Below are 18,319 nucleotides of genomic sequence, written 5' to 3' on the forward strand. Positions count from 1 at the left end.
TTCAAACTATTTGGGTTCATATCCTAGTTTTATCACCTGGCAGGCTATTTTTACCTTTCTGTGCTTATTTCTTCATCTGAAAAATAGAGATAACAGTGTGTACTTTCTATGGTTGCTGGAAGAATAAAATGAGATAATGTACGCAACGCTTAAAACAGAGCCTGACACAGAATAAGTACTCAATAAACATTAATTATTACTATCAACAGCTAGATTACTCATTTGGTGCTTGAGAACAGTTCTTTAGAAGGATAGTTTAGTGACATTTTGGCTAAGGATTTAAGCTGTGGAGTAGACTAAAGGGTAGACTGAATGGAAAGAAAGCATTCTCTAAACATGAACTCATACGGTTACATTTATAAATCAATTATAAACTAAGTTATCCTAGTGACAATATAACTCCAAAAAGTCATGATAGCTACTTAGGATTAGGAAGTAGAATGAGACTGTAGATTGGAAATAAAAAATGACAATTATTTGTTGAGCATCTGATATTTGTTAGCAGTGTTCTGGGCTCTGAGGATAAAGAATGAACAAAACAGACAAATGTTCCAGCTCTTGTGTAATTGCATATATGAAGATGTAATAAAAAAAAAACCTAGATCATGAAGGATCATATGATATATCTGATGTAACTGGCATTTGGAAAAAGAGATAAAACTAAGGTTGTTAGAGACAATTAGGAGTTACTTCAACAAGCTACTATGCTTTACCAGGATTTACAAATCAAGGTCTATTGACCCCCTTCTCTCAATATGAAGATCAGTGATTCAAAAAATTTTTATAAAACCAATCAAAATCCATGTGTAAATCTCAGAAAGAGCAGCATAAACATTTTGTTCATGCTAAATTCAGGATAAAAAAAATCCATACTTCATCATTTGACAAGTAGATAAAAACACATTTTATTTCCATATTCTAGTTAGAGACCTAACCAAAGACAGACAAGTTAGGAATTGGGAAACAGAGAAAAAATGAAGAAAGCCATTAGAGGCGAGAAACAGAGAAAGGGGAAAGAAAAAAAAAGGAAAAAAGAGAATATAGGAAATGGCAAAAATGAGGGGGAAATAAGGAGGGTGGGAAAGAGAGGGAATTAGAAGGAAAGCTAGAGCAAGAACTGAGGGGACAGCCAGAGGACCTCAAAAACCCAGATTAGTCACAGGTAATAACTTTTTATGTTTAAGCTCAGCTATTCACTGGATATAAACATCAGAAACTGTCATCATTGGTATTTCATATATTATACAGAAATTAGAACCCACTAAATTATATAACCACACTGGTATTTTTACACTGATAACTACAGACAAATGCTACCTTCAGAAGACTACCCTGGCTTTTCTCTAAATTCACATTTTCCCTACTTTGGTGCCTATGCTCATACTATTTTTCCATTTGAGATGCTTTGTCCACCATCACCCCACATCCAATGAACAATACTCACTAAGTATTTATTGAGTACCTACTATATACCAGGCACTATTCTAGGCACAACTCAAAATTTTACACATATTTTAATGAAAATGGGCTATTTTAAGAAAATATTCTACTAGAACAAAAATGATTTCTTTCTTTTGCAGTTAACCTTTCTCTTCATTTGATACCATAAGCACTAAAAAAATAACATTCCTTACTTAAAAGCATTCTAGAATTTTCCCCAAAATATAGTGAGGATAACACTCCCACAGGAGTGTAAGTCCTACAGATCCTCCAAAGTGCAATTAATCTGTATTAATTCCAGCTGCTAAATGTTGACAGTACAGTTTTGAAGCTTATAATAACTATGTCAAAATGTTAAAGTAGCAGGGGTACCTGGGTGGCTCAGTCAGTTAAGTGTCTGACTCTTGATTTCCGCTCAGGTCACGATCTCGCAGTTCATAGGATCAAGCTCCGCCTTGGGCTCTTTGTGGACAGCGTGGAGCCTGCTTGGGATTCTCTCTCTCCTTCTCTCTCTGCCCCTCCCCCACTTGCTCTCTCTCTCAAAATAAATAAATAAACATTTTTAAAAAGCTAAGTAAGAGGTGCCTGGGTGGCTCAGTCGGTTGCTCAACTTTGGTCAGGTCAAGATCTCACAACTCGGGTTCGAGCCCCGCATTGGGCTCTGTGTTGACGGCATGGCCTGCTTCAGATCCTGTGTCTCCCTCTCTCTCTGTCCCTCCCCCACTCACACTCTCTCAAAAAAAAATTAAAAAAAAAAATAAAAACAAAAATAATTAAAAAATAAATAAAAAGTTGAATAATAAAAGTAATTTGAAATTTCACCCCCATCAAAATGGAATCCCAAAGACATTCCCAAAATGGGTAGTCATGGCTGATCTTGTTCAACCCAAGCAATATATCACAGGAGGGAGAACGAATGATTTTAAGATCAGCAGCATGACTGTGATTTAGATAACTTGCTTCTGCAGATATAAACATCACTTGCATGAGGAACTTACCACAAATATTAAAGGTGGAACTAAATGATGGGTGAGAAGTCATTAGAACAGTACTTTCTTTAAAAAGAACTGTGGAACTAACTGTACAGATATGCTTAAAATTGTGCATTCAAATTTAGGTAAACATAATTACAAATTCTGATGAAAATGTCTAGACACTTAGTATACACTGGTGTTCCAATACAGTCAACAGCGAAAGAAATATGTTCTATGAAATTAATATTATAGGCTAGGGAATTGCTAGGGAATCACCCTATAAGTCATCCGGTTTATTTGTACTATCAAACAATATGTCTTGACATTTTGCATGAATGTCTCTACTGACATAGTATTCACGTGCTCACAACGCTTCTCCCATCATTGGACAATTGCAGTAATTAGAATCCTTACATTGAGCTGAAGCATGCCTCCCTTTCATTTCTAAAAATCCTTTGACAAAGGGCTATCTAGGATACAGGAAGCTCCATAAGTCTTGCCTACTGCTATACTCTCAGTGGCTAGCACAATGTGTGACACATAGTAAACATGCCATAAAAATGAGTACATGGCTGATGACTGCCTACAGGACTCAGTCACGAAGTCCAGTCCAGTTGTCCTTTAGGGCTCCAACTCTGAGGTGAAGAACTTTTCTTTCCAATCCTTGTGGATACTTTTACAAAATGCGAAATTATGTGGTTGAATGTCATGACAATTTAAATGCTTATGCTTCCATTTGCACTTACCTTGTACCAAGTCAGAAACTAAGCGTTTATAAGCAGATCAGTCTCATTTTCCCTACCTCTTTGTTCCTACAGGCCCTGCTCATTTTATGTCCAGATGTTGCGATAGCCTCCTGTTTTCCCTGCACCCTACTGCCAAATTAATCTCCTGATTAAATCATCCCACTCCTTTTCTCAAGACCTGGAATCTCACCACTCCTTATAAGATAAAACCCACACTCCTTTGCCTGCATTCCAGACCCTTTCTCATCTGACCTAAAATCTGTATCTCCAACCATATTTCTCCTACTCACATACACGTACTATATCCACTTCAAATGCGTTGATCTCTGCAGAGTTCCCCCCAATCCATGCTTACGCATTATTCTAGGCTTTGTTTTCTTAGGCTGGATATTCCTTTCCCCTCCTTTTAGGCTGCCTCAAACCCTGAACTTTTTTTTTCTTTGTTTTATGGGGAAAAATTCACAGAACACAAAATTAACTATTTTAAAGCGCGCAACTCAGTGGTATTATGCACATTCTTCAAGAGCTGTGCAACCAGCACCTCTATCTAGTTCCAAAACATTTTAATCACCTCAAAAGGAAATCCTGTACCCATTAAGCAGTCACTCCCCCTTCCCCCAGGCCCTGGCAACCAGTAATCTGCTTTCTTTCTCTATGGATTTGCCTCTTATGGATATTTCATATTAAAGGAATCATACTTAATTCCCGTGTTTCTTTTTCTGTATATATTTTTTTGTTTCTCCCCAAAAGGTCACCCTGTCAATCTTTGAATTTTTCAAGTTTGTTTAACCCATCTACATGGTTTTTTTTTCTGAGTACACCCTCCACTCCCCACCGATGTGCCATTTCCTGAACTTTTGTAGCATTTGCTTTCTGTCTTACTTATTTTAGCTCTTAATCATATACTGCTCTGAAGTATTTGTTACATGTTTCAATTTCACCCCATTTTGATTCATGTGGACTATAAACTCCTCCTTCTAGCAGCTTTGGTGTCTCCCTTTGTGCCTACAACCTACCTGAACATGTGTGCCATCCACAGTTTCCAACCATACACAAATGAATAACAAAACTAAGGAAACAAATCTGGATCATCAGCAAGAGAAAGCTTCAAACTCATTTCAGTTCATCTTTCTTTTTATCAGGCTCTACCGTCCCAGTCATTTTGCTTCTCTCTCTTGGTATTTCTATCAGGGCCCTTCTTTGCCCTAGTAGGAGGTGAACAGGTGTGGCTACAGAAGGATAATGGCAGGCTGCCCAAGGGTGGAGAGTGCAAATTCCCTGCATTGATCTTTTGCTAAGGGACTCCTACCTTCATTCTATATCCACAGAGGGAAAGCCTGCTGAGAAGAGGGGGTGTACAGAGATGTCACAAGGCCATATAAAACAAAGGTTCCTCTATTTGCTTTGCTTTTATATGTATATCAATTTCTTTGGTATTTTGATTTCAAGTCGCTCATAAACCCATATCTGCCTTGTGAAAGGAGATTAACTGTTAAATAATGATGGTAATACTTGTGATTCATATATGAAATAGCACAGTGATTAAATTATTTTATATACTATAAACAAATCAATAGGCCCAAACTTGATACTCTTTTATCTAATACTTAACAAAATGTTTGAAAAGGAACCTGTTTTATTTTATGCATGAGTAAGAAGTCTTAGTGACATTTTACTGTACATTATTATGAGTTTTTCTCCAGCTGTAGTATTAAATAGAATTTGTTACAGTTGCTATTAGAAGCCTCCAAACAAGAATGTAAAACAGTGCTCTGGCCCTTAGGCCATTTAAAACCTGTTTTTCTGACCAGAACAACTAAAAGATCCAACACAGAATGCTGAAGTCTATAATTAACATTTTTCCCCCTTTTCATATCCCATTTTGCCCTATTTACAACAAATAAAATGTATCTCTCTTCTGGCATTAATTTCAAATCATTATTTATCATCAAAAAATGTTAAATACAATAAAGAGTAATTTAGGGAATTCCTTAAATATGTAGAGAAGACTAGCACTGAGAATCCGATACAAGTGATATGAAAAAAACCTGTCCTCAAAATCAGATCGAGTTTAAAAATATTTTTAAAGTACTTAGAATGTACCCAGCTTCCCTGTGCTACAGGCTGTGAATTAGGGAAATCAAATCAAGTTTAGAAGAATTCATAAAGTACTTCTAATGCACTCAGTCCCCAAGCTACAGGCTGTGAATTAGGGAAATCAAATCAAGTTTAGAAGTATTTATAAAGCACTTATCATTGCCAGTCCCCTGTGCTATAGGCTGTGAATTAGGGAAATCAAATCAAGTTTAGAATTTTTATAAAGTACTGATAATATACCCAGTTCCCTATGCTATAGGCTGTGAATTAGGGAAGGTATGCAGTACATATATATGTAAGAGGAATAAGAACTACAACATTCATTTCTATCCTCTATGAATTAACAATTTTTCTTGGCACACAGAATTCGTACATAAAAATTGTAAGAGGGTTACCTGGGTGGCTCAGTCGGTTAAGCGTCCCGACTCCGGCTCAGGTCATGATCTCATGGTTCATGAGCTTGAGCCCTGTGTCAGGCTTTGTGCTGACAGCTCAGAGCCTAGAGTCTGCTTCAGATTCTGTGTCTTCCTGTCTCTCTCTGCCTCTCCCTGACTTGTGCTCTATCTCTCTCTCTCTCTCTTAAAAATAAACAAACATTTAAAAAAATACATGTAAAAAAAATTGTAAGACATGACAGCAAAGAATCAGCAAATATAAATGTGTAATACAAAATATGGGATGCATTAAATTACATTTCAGAGTAGATCTGGCTTGTAATTGTTTTCCTTCAGCTAAGATGAAAATTAGCTTGCATTTTCTGAATTCAAAAGCTGGTGGCCAGTGTAAATATTTTACATACCTTGCATGACAAAGGACATCAACCTGATGTTTTAAAACATAATGTGCTTAACATAGACAAATTAATCGTGTGTATGTATCGTACTTTGCTAGGATTAAAGATTGTTCCAGCAGACATAGAGAAATACACAGCATGAATCATGTGCACAACCTAAAAATGTCTTAGATTTTCTCGGCTTCTACTGTACTGTGGTTATATGCCTCCCTGGTGCTAGATGCTGGTTCACCTACCCAGCATGATATGCTCTCCAGACTAAGAAGTACTAGTTCACTGTCTCTAAGGCCATGTTTTCAGATGGGCAGATTTTATTTCCTATGTAAGGATATCTAGTGTTGAAAAACAAGTGGTCGGTCACTCATTAAATGCTTGTGGAGTTTGTGGAATTGAATAAACTGCAGTGAAGTCTGTAAAATCTGAGAGTTTTGATTATATCTGAACTATATTGCACTCTGTTTTGCCATGGCAGCCTATATATGAATGGATTAATTCTATTTAACTTCACATAAGCTCCTTCAAAATATATTTTCCTTATCATTTTTCCCCAAAAGTGTCATGTTGTTCACAACTTATGTTTAAGTGGTTAATAAGATATTTTCTGTCAATGTAACATCAGAACCAAAATGACAGACAATTTATATGTGAGTATAGCAATTGGAAATAGCTATAATAAATCATCTGACCAAAGGATAGTCATTTCAAATAGTATCTGAGTTACCGTTTGCTCAAATATTATAGTCTAGATATATAAAAGTTCTTTAATGGTTTTTTTTTTAACGTTTATTTCTATTTTTGAGACAGAGAGAGACAGAGCATGAACGGGGGAGGGTCAGAGAGAGAGGGAGACACAGAATCTGAAACAGGCTCCAGGCTCTGAGCTGTCAGCACAGAGCCCGACACGGGGCTTGAATTCACAGACCACGAGATCATGACCTGAGCTGAAGTCAGACGTTTAACCGACTGAGCCACCCAGGTGCCCGCTTTATTGGCTTTTAAAGAAAAGTAGCTAGGGGTGCCTGGGTGGCTCAGTCAATTAAACGTCCAACTTGGTGCCAGGTCACCAACTTGCTGTTCACGAGTTTGGGCTCTGTGCTGACAGCTCAGAACCTGGAGCCTGCTTCAGATGCTGTGTCTCCCTCTCTCTCTGCCCATCCCTGCTCACGCTCTCTGTCTCTCAAAACTGAATAAACATTTAAAAAAAAATTAAAGAAAAGTAGCTAACTTTATTTCCTGGGGGGGGGGGGGAGGGGATTTTAAAAAACATTTTAATGGGATAGTCCCAGTGAACCTTGTTTTACATTTCTATTAAGTATAAATAATTTTTCATAAGTAATTAGGTTACAAATTCACTTGTATAATTCACCCCTTAAATATTTTCACTGTGAGAGGTGCCTGGGTGGCTCAGTTAGTTAAGTGTCTGACTCTTGATTTGGGCTCAACTTATCAGGTCATCATCTCAGGTTTGGTTTCTGAGTTCGAGCCCCGTGTTGGGCTCTGCGCTGACAGTTTGAGGTCGGCTTGGGATTCTGTGTCTCTCTCTGCCCCTCCCCCACTTGCACACAAGCACTTTTTCCTCGCCCTCAAAATAAATAAATAAATAAAAATTTAAAAGTGTATATATATATATATATATATATATTCACTGTGAGAATATTTAAAATAAATTTTTGCAAAGTGAATAATCACCTTGCCATTTGGATTTTCAACAACAGTAGCACCCTATTAACAAAGGGTGCATTCTACCTTCTTTGTTAATAAATTTATTACTGAGAAGACAGAAAGTAATGCAATAATACATTATTCATAGTATATAATACATACATATGAACTAAAATAATATAGTAATAAGGGACCCAGGAAAAATATTCAAGGACACAGGTTTTCCCCTACTTCATACGCAACTCAAAGACAGCTGTCTGACTCCATGTTGGTCTAGCAATGCTGCCTACTCACAGGACATGGGCCAACCTGTGGCTTCTTTAGATACCACCTCTCCCACTACTGTTCTTGTTAAATCTAGTTGGCAATAATCATAAACGCAAGGAGAGATGGAAATTGTTAGTCTTGTTCATTGCTTTATCCTTCTTCTCTAAAACAGCTCCTGGCACAAAGGAGGAGCTCAATAGATATTTGTTGAATAAATAAATCTTCATTAAAAAGGAGCTTCTTCTCAATCTGTCCTTCGAGGTATCATCACATGAAGTTTGTGTTAACCACAAATTCTAAGTGCTATAAACTGAATTTTGTTAGCTGAAGTTTGCCTTGTATTAAGGACTAAATTATCAGAAATGGGGGAGACAGAAAGAAGAGAGAAATATTCAATATTCCTGATACAAAATTTATAAAAGCTTTTACAACTGTTTTCATTTAGATAAAGGTTATTCTAAAGACATCAAGCTGGGGCACCTGGGTGGGTCAGTTGGTTAAGTGTCCGACTTCGGCTCAGGTCATGATCTCGTGGTCTGTGAGCTCTAGCCCCGTGTCGGGCTCTGTACTGACAGCTTAGAGCCTGGAGCCTGTTTCAGATTCTGTGTCTACCTCTCTCTCTGACCCTCCCCCATTCATGCTGTGTCTCTCTCTGTCTCAAAAATAAATAAATGTTAAAAAATTAAAAAAAAAGACATCAAGCTGATATAAACTCAAAAGAGGTTCCAAAGAAAGTGACAAGAAAAATGTAACCTGTAATCTGGTTCAAAGGCAAAACCACTTAATTTTCCCTTTGGGATTTCTAGAACAAAGCAACAGAAAAAAGGAAAAATGAATTAATTCAAAGGCTATTTCTCTGGCCTGTTGTATGCACATATACTTGTATGTATATTATGTATTGCTCTATGTTTATTTATATATTATATTAAATACACATTACATATATAATATACTAAAAATATACCTTTTAGGGATACCTGGGTTGCTCAGTTGGTTGAGCATCCAACTTCAGCTCAGGTCATGATCTCATGGGTCATGGGTTTAGGCCCCATGTCAGGCTCCGTGCAGACAGCTCAGAGCCTGGAGCCTGCTTCAGATTCTGTGTCTCCCTCTCTCTCTGCCCCTCTCCACCCCCTCTCTCTCAAAAATAAATAAACATTAGAAATTTGAAAAATAAATAAAAAATAAAAGCTCTGTTTGTCAGTGTATGCTAAAGATCAAATAGGGAACATAAATACAAACCAAATCAAATCTTACGTATGGCTGAGAAAATTAAGAGGCTGTAACAGAGATGGGATATTTTTCTCCTTCCAAATAGAGGCTAGTCAAGCAAAGACTACAGAGGAGACCAAAATGTGGAATAAAAGTAAGTATGAAATAAAATTGGATATAACCAAAAAGAATTCATGTAGTGTCTTACCATTATCTTCACTAGCTTTCAAGGAATAAAATAGGTAGAGGATTCTCAATGTTTGATTTGCTCTTTCCCTTGATTTTTACTGATAAGAGTTACAGGCATACTAAAAAACAGAAAAGTTATAAATGTATGCTTTTAGTTACAGATGTAATTTTATATTACTGGCTAAACTTTGGAAAAGAGGGAAAAATATAAACAATTTTAAAACCCTCACTATTTAACATAACTGTCATAATTTTTGTATATTCCTTCCCTTCCAGACTTTTTCATACACATACATTTATATAAGGTTGTAATCAATAGTGCAAATACATTTTATGCTACTTTCAATATTTTTCAGATTTGTTATCATTTTCTAAATTGTCATTGATGAGTGTGTAACATTCTACCTAGTGATTACACCATAATTTACTTAACTGTTTCCCTGCTATTGAATAAGTTACTACTAAGCGTTGGTCCCTATAACAATGCTTTTATGAAAGTCTCTGTGTATATTTTTTTTCCTATATCCTGCATATCTTCGGGAAATGTTCCATAAGTATGAGTACAGCATCCCAGTGTTTTGATACACTGCCTAGTCTCTTTCTAAGCAGCTGGAACTCAATCATAGTGACATCAGAAATATATAAAAGTACAAGTTTCTTCAATTCCAGAACCAAAAATTTTAGAATTAAAAAAAGTATCATCAATAATCACTAGGAAGGGTACACAGATGTTCTACTATTATTAAACTGGAATTGAGGCGTATAAATCCATTATCTTGTAAGTCTGTTTAATGTGAAACCTCTGGGGGTGAATCATCCCCAGTGAGCTTATAAAACCAAGTCCTGAAGTTGTAGTATTTGAACTTGGAGACTCAGGATTCCTGACGACCATTCTAAGGTAAGAGGAACCAGTAACACTCAGACTATGAAGTGAGCCGGCTAGTCTCTCTTGACACAAGCTTACTGACAACACTGAGCTTCTTTAAGTAATACAATGCCAAGCCAATGGAGTTAATTTTACAGGATGATCCCAAGAGAGTCTATCAATGGGGAGAATGCAGCAATGAACTTAACTATAGCAAGGGTAAGGCCCACTAAAAATAATATAAACTAAGTGCACTCATCAGTGTAGGTCCAGGCCATCTCATGGGATGCAGGAGAAGGGGGGTTCCAAAACAGTATCTATCAGAATTCTTTTGGAGAGCCTGTTAAAACATATCCCCAGAGTTTCTCTGACTCAGTAGGTTTGGGTGTGGCCCTAGAATTTGCATTTCTACCAAGTTCCCAGATGATGCCGATGCTGCTGGTCCAAGGACCACACTTGAGAACCACCGCCTTGGACGATTTCTTCATTCTTTTTAAAACATTTATTGAGTGCCTACTAAGTATGGTGCTATATGCTGGAGCTAGGAAGATGAATAAAACCCAGTCAGTACCTACTTCAAATAACTGATAATCTATATTTTTGTAGACATTGCACTGCTCTAGTCCTATATGCCAACAAATTTGGACCTCACTGAAAACAAAGCTTAAAAATATATTATACTGCTTTTAAATAAAGCCAGGATGTTTTTAATTAGTTTCAAATGCTTTAGGAAAACATGTAGTAATCCTACATTGGCAAATGTCTGAGTATTTTCTTCACTCTTCTGGATTTTACCGACATGTGCAAATAATTTGTTAAAGTATCTTCTTCTTTTATATATATACCATTCATACATTTGCTCTCTTTCACAAACTGTATCCACTACATAAAACAAGTGACAGAATTTATCTAAACACTTTTCCACATGCAATCAAAAACTTGTTTACACAGGTAATTATCAACTGACAGAAAAGAATGACATTTAGCAAGGTAGGACTTTGGGATTCTCTGTTTTAGATTCAGACTTCCACAACACTGGAAAAAGTGAATGGCAAGTAAACAATTTGCATGAGGGTGGCCCAAACCTAACTGCTAAATACTACTGTCAGCTGATTCACAGAATTAATGAACTTGCTTTTGACATGGCTACTAAGCTTCCATCTCTAACAGAGATGTGTTGGCTTGCCATAACTACTGTTGGCAAAAAATAAAAATAAAAAATAAAGCATGTATTAAGTCGTATGATCTGTGGATCTGCAAAAGCATTAAGTATTATTTATACTTCAGTACATTATTTTCTAGTGTGATTGAAAGGTTCCCCTCATTTCAATCTATTAAGAAGCTACTTTAAAAGTCTGGAAGAACTAACTCATGGAGACACTAGATAATTTGTCTAACATCGTAGTGAAAATAAAAAGACATAATGAGATATAATATTCAGATATTTGATTACCATAACTCATAACCTTAATTTTGATTACATTTCCTAGGAAAGTTGATGTTGGAGAATAACAACTTGTTTTCTTTGAGGGGAAAAAATGGTTTAAGGAAGACTTGTATTGATTTTTCAGAGAAAAATAAAGGCATGTATGAGAAAATATATCCTTTCCGATCACTGCTATTTCCAATGGTTACTTTCCTATTCGTTTCAAAGAGGCTGGTTTATGGAGAAACTGGAACATGAATCACCTTAATTTTATTTTTCCTCCTCCAGATCACCCCTTTCAAACTCCCACGCATGTTATCTATTCCCTAAAGGCCTTGTTTTCAGGTAGCAAGGAAACTAGGAACTAAGCTCTCAAATTTTTGCTGACAGTGATTTAAAGAACCAACCCTGCTAGGAATATTGGCATTTTGAAAGTGGACTTCAAACTTTCAAATGACAAATACAGTTTGAGAGGTGAAATGCCAGCTAGTGGGGTGGGGTCAAAGTTAAGGGGTTCTTCCTAGCACTTCATCATTGTACTCAGAGAGTTTGACAGGTCTGTTTCCCCACTGCCTTCCTTATAAAGGAAAATTTATTTCTTAAACACACAGGATAAGAATATTCTCTTTCCAATCCCTTTCCCAGATTCCCTCCTGAAGCAACTTACAGAGCCAGAGAGAACAGCACTGCTAGGTGGCAATTTCAGAATTTAAAGATATATACACATATATATACATATATGTATATATGTATATATATGTATATGTATATATATGTATATACATATATACATATATAGATTTAATTTTTAAGGCTTATTTATTTTTGAGAGAAAGAGACAGAGTGGTAACAGGGAAGGGGCAGAGAGAGAGGGAGACACAGAATCCAAAGCAGGCTCCAGGCTCTGAGCTGTCAGCACAGAGCCCAATGAGAGCTCTAACTAGAGAACAGTGAGATCATGACCTGAGCTGAAGTCTGATGCTTAACTGACTGAGCCACCCGGGGCCCCCAGAGACATTTTAAAATTCTGTGATGTCACTGAGGAGCACGGTAAATTCTTAGAAACCAACCTTGTATTTGAGGTCTATGCACGGTAACTGCAATCTGCTGATTGTGGGAGTTGACCATACACAGATCTCTTACACTCCTACTCAGGGTATTTCCCTATTTTTCTACCTCCCTCCTATCTCCCTTCTCCTTATCTGTGGTAAACTGTGAAGGAATTCACACCCCAGGTTTATGCTAATATGAACTCTTGCCAGAAGGTCAGAAAATCTGTTTCAGTAAGTCTTATCCACATTGTTAACTCTCCTAGATGAGTTCACAAATGAAAGCGTTTTTTAAGAAATAGTGAATCAGTCAAACTAGCAATGAATTTATTATCTAAAATCAATGAAGTAGAATGTCTCCTAAACATAATCAAATTGAACTAAACCATTATGTGATCTAGTTTAAAACCTGACCATGAAGTTTTAAATTTCAATTTTAATTGATTTGTGTTGCATGAATTGATCATTTCATATTTTCCCTTTATATCTGAGAAATCACAGTAGGGAAAGGAGACTCATCGCACCGTGTCGCAAAAAAGATCTTCAAGTTGAGAACGGCCTAGTCACTGAAATAGCTGAAGGTACAGCAATGACTCTGAGAAAGCCCAAACGGAAGAGAGTGGAAGTGAATATTGCTCCTCCTCCCCAACCCGAAGGGGAAGCCACAGGAAAAGGAACACTCACCTACAGGCACAGGCCTAAGCTTTCTTTGCCCTCTGCCTCCCTAACCCTTTAATTATATTCCTACATGGGCTCTGTAGCTCCATATTCCCGGAGCAGAATGGGCTTCAGACCTGGAATCAAGTCTCTTACTTTCTTGCAGAGGAGACACTTCAGAACAAGATGTATTTAACAATTCATAAGCAGAATTTAAAATTTATTATGTGGGGGTGGCTCAGTTGGTTGGGCATCCAATTTTGGCTTAGGTCATGATTTCAGGGTTCGTGAGTTCAACCCTGCATCGGGCTCTGTGCTGACAGCTCAGAGGCTTGAGGCTTCCTCTGTCTCTGCCCCTCCACCGCTTGTGTGCTCACTCTCTCTCAAAAATAAACACTAAAAAATATTTTAATTTATTATTTGGATGATGCATGGTTTTCCAATTACTCCCTACTAGTAAAGTGGTGGGCTATTAGGAGGTATACTCATTTTTAAGCTTCTAAAAGCCAATTTTTGGTTATAGCTTGTCAGAAAAAGACCCAATTCTTACAACAAGTACAAGTCACTTTTAGTCTTTTAGTCGGAGATAAAAACCTGTCTTTTGATTTGAAGGTTCACAGGCCTCATTATACAATAAACCTGCTCCTGGATAACATACATTAAACACTCACAGAGTATACCATAAAAATATGTAAAGAATAGAACTTATCAAATAAAAGCACAATCTGCACCTAGATGGCATTAGACACACAATGTTGACACAAGAGGATCCACGTTGTGTCTACACAGGACTCACAAATATAATGTAATAAAACAAAAAAATTATTTGTCTGATTTTTTTATTGAAAATCATCAAGAATAGGAAATAAAATTTAAGATTGAAGAGTGATGAAATATTTCCAGAAACATTTTATAAATTGATCACCACATGGTAAGTATTATCTTTAGCTCATTCTTAACAATGATCTCAAAATTAATACTAGGGTGAATTATTAGCATTTGTAGAAGAGTTAGCTATATGATGTGGATAACCATGAAGTTTTTCTTTAAAATATCTGCTCAGTTAAATTCAGGACAAGGTCATATCATTTAAGATACACAGGTTTTACAATAAAGTCTTAAAATCATACCAAAAAAAAAAAAAAAAACCTCCAAAAAACAAAAAACAAAAGCATAGAACAATAACTGCAATACTTTTCCCATTTCATAGACGAGGAAATGCAGAGTTAGAAAGGATAAGTGATCAATGGCCATTACCACCCTGCTTGTGCTGGAGCTCATCTGATCTCAGAAGCAAAGCAGGGTCAGGCCTGCTTAGTAATCAGATAGGAGAAAGAACAAGTGACTTGCCCCATTGTAATAACTGAAACTGTGAAAAATGTAAACATTCATGTTCTGGGTTAAATATTCAGTATTAAAATGTTAATATGTATTGATTGTTGAAGAAAAATATTTCTTGGTATATAAACATTCAAAAAAATAAATAAGCACATACTCTTACTGGTGATAGCTTTTGTCTTAACATCTAGAAAGCTACCTCCAAAATATGGTCTATTGTATTTGAATCTATTTCCTTCCAAGAGCCAACTTAAGTAATTAAGGTAAATAAAAATAAAACATGACATTTTTATTAACTTAGTTCTAAAACATATGCCATATAACTTTTCAAAATCTACCTCCGTATTGTGGTAAAATACAAATAGTAAATGAGAAACTCCATGAAGATTTCAAATAATCTTCAACTTAAAAAATTTTATCTAGAATGTTATGACATATGTATAATACGTGGGGGCTGTCTATGCTTGCAAGATGGTTATTCACAAATCTTACTGTACTTTGGTGGAGTCAAATTAGATCAATTTCAAAGGATTCTGTGAGCACTTTTTGTTGCTTTTAGGCCTCAACTACCTACCCTAATATCAAGATTTGCTAGGAAAAATAAGAAAAGCAACTTAAAAATTCAGTTTAACTGTTTTCAAGAGCGGGGAGCATATGTTTACATTTACAGATTGGTGACTTAAATCAAGTTTTTTTGATTAGTGATTTTTAAAAAAATCCTCTACAACTGGTATTTATTTAGTGGAAACAGAGGAGACCAAAAACTTCTTCTAGTACATTTACTATACCTTTGGACATATATTTCCAAGTTCAAGTGACAATGAATTTAGTGGGACACCCACAAATCAGAATGATGACATTTTCTGTGTTATCCATTAGCAGATAGATCGATCGATCGATCAATCGATCCTATCAAAGAAGTAAAAGTATGGGCCAGGATTTATAAGAGAATTTGTGAAGTATTACTTTAACATTTTTTCCCCTACTTTATGAAAGTCTTGTCATTAGCAACCGTTTTACAATTTGAAAACTAAATGAAGTGTATTAATACTTGTGTATGTTTTCACAGCATTGCCTTTCACATAGCTTTCACATGCATAATTATCTTAATAATTAAGGTTCATGGCAAACATCTTATTTTCAGAGAATTACAGAAGAGAGAAAAATAAGTATTTGTTTACAATTCTGTAACTTACTAACTAAAAGCAATTAGCCGTGATCAGTAATGCATTTCTAATTCATATGCCTAAAGTCAGGCTTTGTCTCCTATATAAAATTTAAATGTCATAGGGATTTTGAAATTAATAGTGAATTTTAAAAATTGATATAGTTTTTAAAATGTAATTCTGAAATATACGAAGAAATGAATATTAAGGAAATTTGTCCCTTGAAAGAAAAGTGTATTCAATTATTAAAAACACCAATCACAAAAATATTTCAAAGTATTTTAAGTTCAATAAAGAATACGATGCTGGCAGACATATATGTTTTACTTTTTAAAATTATATTCTTATAATTTAAAGGAATGAAAAACAATGTCCAAAAATCTTAGCCAAGAATTCTCCAAACCTTCAGCCTTCATCAATGCCATGCTTTTATAGTAGTTATTGTAAAGACTAGAAACAAACTTTTAAATATGAAAAAGAATTTTGATTTAAAAATGAAAACAACACATTTCTCCCCTTCAATGAGTTGTAGAAGATTAAGCTGGTCACAAGGTGATTCTAAGATGCTTTCAGTTATAATTATCAGCAAGTTAACATATATAACTTAACAGAGAAAAACCACGTGGAGTACAGAGTAAGGCAAAATAGATGGTTTTGTAACAAGCTTCATTTTTTGGCTAACATAACGTTAGTTTTAAATTTTCATATATCACTATGGCACCGTATTAGCCACAGAATGCATCTGTGCACCTGACAACAGACAACACAAAAATTATGTTAAAACTTGAACAGGTTCTCTTGAAACGTCACTCCTAACGCTAACTGGTAACATAGGTAAGTGTCTTCCACAAAACAATCATAAGAGTGTGAAGTATTTCTTTAAAAGAGAAGCCCCAGGGAATGTCTATGTCAGTCTCTATACCAGAAGGGTTTCCTAAATCATCTAACACCATCCGTTTGGTTCTGCTCTCAGTGAGTGATTGATCATTTAGCTATAGACAGAAGACTGCCACAGAACATCTGAGATTTGTGGAAGAAGATGATACCTGGGTCCTTTTAAAGACTAAGTTATTCACTCTTCTCTCAACAACTCTGTTTACGACTTGTTTCATGAATGATAAAAACAGTTGACATTAAAATAATGTACTTCAAAATAAGGAGACTTCTCCAGGAATTGGGTTCCTAACAACTCAGTTCAGCATCTTGCTTGGTTTTGTTTTCAGATGATGACTTAAACAAAATTAATTTTACACTTCATCCCCCAATCTTAAAAGGAAAAGAAGAAAAACTTCAGCTTCTTCATGGCAGATTACTATCATTTGACTTTATTCCTCTAAAATAGAAACAGTCTTCCCAAGAAAATAGTGAATTATCCTTAGACTCAAGTGAATTAGATTCTTATGTTAAAACAACAGCACAGCCAAATAATCACTATATAGTATAATCGTCACCAACATCACCTTGCAAATTCTGGGTACATCAACACATTTCGCAAAATGCAATTAGAGTGACGCGACTCACCTAAGCAACGGAAGCTAACAAGAAGAATTTAGAAATGCAGCCTTCTGATCCCCAGCAGAGGTAAAGGCCCCTTCTTTACCTAACAACTGATCTTATATAAAAGCAGCAAATAGGTTACTCCCAGTTTCTGCCTCCTTACCTTAGGCTCCTCCCCAAATACCAAGGCATACAGTACCACAGCTACACACCCACTTTGCAACCCCTGCACTGAGGGACCAGCGCTTTTTAAGTTACCTGCCTCTCCCAACCTCAGAGTACACAGAGCGGGCGCTGAGGCTCGGCAAGTGTAGGAGCCCCCAACCGGGTAATTCCACCTTTCCCAACACGGGGGTGGGGCGGGGGACGCACGCATTCTCCATCCCCCTGCGACCCTAGGGAGTCTGGCCAACCTCCCAGCCCCTCCACTCAGCTCACGGCCTGCACAGCGCTCAAGGGCGCCGGGAGGGGGTGACCCCAAGGGTGCCCCTCGCTCAACTGTCACCGCGCCCCCACACAGTGACCGCCGCCTGGGCTATGGGGACTGAGCAGGAGACTCCACGGCCGAGGGACGGACACGCATCGGAGCCCGCGTTTCGGTCCCAAAGTTCGCCTCGAGCGCCTCCTGGACGCCCGCGCACCTCCGCCAGGGGCTCGGAGGTCCCCGGTTCTCTCGGACCGCGACCCAGGCGCTTCCTCGAGGGGGCCTGTGCGGGGAGCGCGGGACGCACGGCTGGCGTCTCCCGGTGCGCGGCCGCCGCTCCGTGTGGGGCGTCTCGCGTGCAGCCCGTGTCCTCCCCCGCCTGGAGGGCTCTTTCTGCGCCCGGACTTCTCAGCGCGCGCGCAAGACCCTCGCCCGGGACCTGCCCGCTCCCGTCCCCTCAGACTCGACGCCGCAGCCCGGTCCCCTCAGCCCCAGGGCCCCGCAGCCCCGGCCCTCC

General features: G+C 37.3%; 1 protein-coding gene across 4 annotated transcripts in view; it reads right to left on the reverse strand.

The window, feature by feature from the left end:
• PPARG (peroxisome proliferator activated receptor gamma) overlaps positions 1-18,319 on the reverse strand; it is a 136,542-nt gene that overhangs the window by 117,989 nt on the left and 234 nt on the right. For 2 of the 4 annotated variants that reach the window (XM_086697402.1, XM_086697404.1), the window contains exon 1: positions 17,403-17,528. The exons of the other annotated variants lie outside the window; for them this stretch is intronic. The gene's annotated coding sequence lies outside the window, so the exon portion shown is untranslated. Of the gene's footprint in view, positions 1-17,402; positions 17,529-18,319 lie in introns of those variants that run through there. 4 annotated transcript variants of the gene reach the window in all.

This window comes from Puma concolor, chromosome A2, assembly GCF_028749965.1.
Source record: "Puma concolor isolate L17-30 chromosome A2, mPumCon1.1.hap2, whole genome shotgun sequence".
NCBI lineage: Eukaryota > Metazoa > Chordata > Mammalia > Carnivora > Felidae > Puma > Puma concolor.